Raw genomic sequence first — 5,694 nt, 5'->3', positions numbered from 1 at the left:
AAATGCTATATCAGGTCTAGTACAATGCATTGCATACATTAAACTTCCTATAGCACTAGCATATTCTAATTGTGTTATAGGTCTTCCTATGTTTCCTTCTAATTTAAGATTAGGATCATACGACGTATTAGATTCTTTAATTGTGAGATGATCAAACTTTTCCAATACCTTTTTGATATAATGAGATTGACTTAAAGTAAAGCCAACTTCATTCTTATGCACCTTTATGCCTAATATTGTATTAACTTCATTCAAATCCTTCATCTTGAATTTAGAAGTTAGATACTCCTTCGTTATACGAATTCCTTCTAAATTTGTTCCGATGATTAACATATCATCAACATATAAACAAATGATTACTCCATAATTTTTAGTAAATTTTGAGTAAATACATTTATCCGCACTATTATATGAGAAGCCATTTGATAACACCACTGAATCAAACTTCTCATGCCATTGTTTAGGCGCTTGTTTTAGCCCATACAAGGACTTAATTAATTTGCAAACTTTCTTTTCATTTTCGGGTAGCATATAACCTTCCGGTTGCTCCATATAAATTTTTTTCATTAAGATCTCCATTTAGAAAGGCTGTTTTAACGTCCATTTGATGTATATGAAGCTTGTGAATGGACGCCAATGCTATAAGAGTCCTAATAGAAGTCATTCTTCCCACAGGTGCGTAGGTATCAAAATAGTCTAGACCTTCTTGTTGTCTAAACCCCTTGGCCACTAACCTTGCTTTAAAGGTTTGTAATGAACCATCAATGTTATACTTTCTTCTAAATGCCCACTTACATCCTATAGGCTTTGATCCTGGAGGCAAATCAACCAAGACCCAAGTATTGTTAGATAATATTGAGTCCATTTCATCATTTATTGCTTCTTTCCAAAAAGCAGAATCCCTTGAAGCCATAGCCTCTTTGAACATTTGAGGATCACCCTCTATGTTCATCACAATAGGAATCTTGTTTGTTACAGAATTCCTAGTTTCTTCTACCAAAAAGGTGATAGCCTGAGAAGAAATAAAATCTAGACCCAAGTCCTTTTCTTTTCTTACTCTCAAGCTCTTTCTTGGTTCAATCAACTTTTTGTCGCTTAGACGTTTATTGTTTTGATTATTTATTTCTTTTGAGATATTAGTATCATTTTGGGGATATTCTAAATTAGAAGTTGAATCATTGATAAATCTATTTTCAATAAATTCTACCTCTCTTGATTCAACAACTACATTAGACACTAAGTCTAATATTCTATATGCTTTAGAATTTTGAGCATATCCTATAAAAATGCCTTTTATGGCTCTTGGCCCCAATTTGGTTCTCTTTTGATTAGGAACTTGATAAAAGGCTAAACACCCCTACACTTTAAGATAATTTAAATTAGGTTTCCTTCCTTTCCAAATTTCATAAGGAGAAACCTTTCTATGTCTTGATGGTATCCTATTATGAATATGACATGATGTCAATAATGCTTCACCCCATAAATTATAAGGCATTTTTGCATTTGGTAATATTGAATTAACCATATCCACTATGGTATGGTTTTTCCTTTCTGCCAAACCATTTTGTTGCGGAGTATATGGAGCGGAAAATTCATGCACAATACCATGTAATTCACAAAAGTTATCAAATTAATTAGAAAAATATTCTCCACCTTGTAATGATTCAGGGATCATCACTTGTAGATCACGAAGTCTACTTACAAGAATTTATAATTTGATAAATTTGATCCATGACAGGCATAGTATCATTTATAATAAATTCAAAATATTTCATCATAATAAACTTATCTGTTCCTTATCGTTCGGTATTGTACTTTTCTTCCAAAGATTTCCAAATCTCCAATGGTGATTGAATTGACATGTAGAGATCATAGAGTCGGTCGGATAAAGTGTTGAGAATATGACCTCGACATGCGAAAGTATCTTCATCACGTTTCTTCTTCAATTGAACGATCTTTTCTTTCTCTTCCGGTGTGATATTTTCAGCGGCATCGGCAATTGGTGTAGTCTTTGGGTCAATCACATATGCAAGATTGAGAATCGAAAGAAGGAACATCATCTTGTCCTTCTAATGGTTGAAGTTTATTCCATCAAAGCGATCTAACTTGACAAACTCTTGATTCATAACCTTGAACGTGGTGTTTTAATCTTGTGCCATCTTCAAGAAATATCTCTCTAAAATTGTTGGGTATATTAGTATGAGAAGATGACAAAATCTTATATTTTTGTAGTGGTTTCAAGGCACGATTAGATCGCTTTCTTTAGAGAGATATTTGTCCCCACACTTAGTTGCTATAGGGTTGATGACAATACTCTCCCAGGATACAATGAAACCTAAGAATTTCTTAATTAGCAATAGTAAGAAATTCTCAACTCTCTTGAACAAAGAAAATCTCTTAATAGTTGATTAACATGTGCACTTAGTACTTGTATTTTTGAAATAGTGGACAAGGACTTATTTATACATATTGCACGTAGCAATTATGATTAGTTACGTATACCAATGGTTGTATCTTTTCTATTGCCGATAGATACAATATTTTGAACATACACAATTCTTAAAGAGTTGTGTCCCTTTAATTAATAATGATATTAATAATGATATTAATAATATTTTGAACATACACAATTCTTATTAATAATGATATTAATAATATTAATTAATCAAATTTGTAAATACCCTTTGTTCCGTAGGTTACCTGAAACTGTAGGTCGACCCAGGGTATGAACACCCTTCACAACACACTAACAAGCACACACAATCAGAAATTGAAAGGAGGAGAGGAGAAGAGATTGAGCACTATTCATCTCAATCTTCCAAAGCTCATATCTTGAGCTAGAGAGCTTTGATTGCCGCACCGTTTGCGGCTACGCGTTCCTTGTGAAGAGCTCTACAAAATTCATATAAGAAACTGGTAAGGAAAGCTCGAATCCCTCTCAGTTTCTCTCCTCAAAATTTCGGGTATATAGGGTTTTTGGTTAAATGAGTTTTTGTGATTTTGGATGTTTAAGGTCACTTTAATCCTTGCTTAGCATTAGGTTTTGACATCCAAATCTGTGGGAGAATGTAAGAGCCACTAAACTCTTGTGAATTTGTGTTTAATTGGAACCCCTAGGTTGACTTGAGGTGATTTGTATGTATATAGTTTGATTATTGTGGCTTTGGGAGCTCTTGGAATTTATTTGTGCTTATTGGAGTGGATTTGAAAGCTTGGATTGTGGTTGGAAGCTTGTTTGTGCTAAGTTGGAGTTTGGGTGCATAAAGGGAATCGGCCAAGGTATGGTTTCGATTTCCTCTATATAGTATATAATATTCATGGACACATAGGCTAGTGACCCATATGATAGGTTTGAATTTAAATGATTGTTGAGTTGTTAAATGATGATATGTGGTGAATGATGATGAATTGATGATTGCTGGGTTTGAGTATGATGAATGATGGTAATATGATAATAATGATTGATTGTGTAACTTGAAAAGGCATAATGATGATAAAAATGATGATTGAATTGGATGATTTGGTATTATGGTTGTAAAAATGTGATATAGTGGTGTTGATGTTGAAGATGATGAAATATGGAAGAAAATGTGGAAATGTTGGTGTGTTATGGTATAACAGGTTAATTTGGATGAAAGATGAAGTTTTTGAATGGTTTGGTATGAATTGGAATGGGTATGGTAAGAAATAGTGAGAATTGTGAAGTTTGGTAAAATTGGATTTTTAATGAACTTTATACGATCATAACTTCTGTCTCGGTTTTCGAAATTGATTGAAAATTGTTTAGAATTAAAGATCTTTGAAAACTCTTTAAATCGGTATAAAGTTTGTGAAAATTGAAATTTTGTAGAGGGAGTTATGATCACTCAAAGTTGGTGTTAAAAATCTGAAATTCTGCAAAGTTGCAAAATTTTATGTTTTCTGATATGTGCGAACGCACACCCTGCAAGAATTTTGACCTGTGCGGACGCACACACACCTGTGCGCACGCACAGGCAGGGAAGTGCGCCCTGTTGGCCGCGCTGGCACAGCTTGTGCGCGCACATATCTAAGGAAAAATTTCAACCTGTGCGGACACATAGGCTTGTGCAGACGCATAAGTTGGGGAGGCTGTTCTGTTGAAGGCGCTGGCACAGGTTGTGCGAGTGAACATATTCTTGTAAAACTCTCAGGAGTGTGCGCACGCACAGACCCCTGTACGGCCGCACACATCATGTTTCTCAAAATTTTATTTGTTTTCAACTATTCTACCTTCCCAACAAGGTTGTAAGCTTCCTTAACACCATTTTAAGACTTTTGGGCCTAGTTTGGAGTATTAGAACATGGGATATAACTTAAGGGTTCTAGTACATGATTTTAAGATAAATTAGAAAACGGAGGCCTAGTTTTCTGGCGTGCTGAGGTTGGTTTGACGTTAGGTGAAGGATGATTGATTGATGAGATGAGGAATGATGAACTGTTTATATTTGGAAACTGAGTTATGAATGGACAGTGGTGGAGTGGAGTCGGGGACTCGGATTGAGATGATGGATCTCTGTATACTGAAAATGTTTTTGAAAACCACTGAAATAATATTTTTACTGAGAATATGAGACGCTATGCGCCCGGCAGGGACGGTGGTTAATCCCGCCTGTCGAGGTAGCGGTGGCGGCGTAAAGACGGTGGTTAATCCTGCTTACATTGAGATGTGAGATCTGAGGCAAGAGTATCCCGCTCACATCCCTTCGGATCTATAGGGCGAGCAAGCGCCGGTACCTGGACAGTGATCCGAGCACTATATCTCGGGGGTTCCCATATGAGAAATCCGAAGGGCGACGTCTCCATGGAGATGTGTCGGGTTGGCAGTTGAACCGACAATGTGATATCACAGCCAGTAGGGCAGGCATTCATCATATGCACTTTCTATCTGTTTGTATGCTTTGTTTACTTGTAATGGCTTGCCTAATTGAATAACATGCTTACTTGCTATCTGAATTATTTGCCTTATATGTTTCTACTTGTGTTTTACTTGCATTGTATATTACCTGTGTTTTCTACTGGGATTGAGAAAAATACCTAGAAGAGAACAGACTGAGCAGTGAGCACACAAGGAGATAGGGCGTGACTGGAAGGGCTGACACGACTAAAAGGGAGGAGCATGGTGGAACAGAGCTGGCACCGACGAGACAGTACTGCGCGAGGGAGGCAGGAGGCGAAATCAGTTACAAGAGCAATGATGCATGTGCAATGAAAGCAGCTTCCAGAAGTTGCAACAAACGACTGTAGCAGGGCGGTGACTAGATGGAAGTGAGGGAGTGAGGGAGGAGATCAATGAGAGGAATGAAATGGAAAAGGAGACGGTGAGATAGACGACGTACGAGGGTGCTGTTGAGTGTTTTGGAATTTGGTAGTTTGGTTAGAGTTTCTCTCCTCTAAACCAAACGGCGGGGTTTTGGACTTTTGGGAGAAAACCGGCCGGACCTCAGTTCGGTTTGACCGACCGAGTGCGATTTTTGAAACTTTCGTTTATAGTATCTAATTGATTCGTTATTTTCACCTGGTCACAGTTCGATTGGCCAATTTAAACTGGTTTTTAGAATCTTGCATTACAGTAATAGCTAAAAGAGAATATTTGTATATTTATACAAATTAATTTACCTCTTTATCTTATAATTCATCATATATATATATATATAAAATAATGTTTAATGTTGT

The sequence above is a fragment of the Arachis ipaensis genome, chromosome B02, assembly GCF_000816755.2.
Source record: "Arachis ipaensis cultivar K30076 chromosome B02, Araip1.1, whole genome shotgun sequence".
NCBI classification, from domain to species: domain Eukaryota; kingdom Viridiplantae; phylum Streptophyta; class Magnoliopsida; order Fabales; family Fabaceae; genus Arachis; species Arachis ipaensis.
This window is presented reverse-complemented; position numbering follows the sequence as displayed.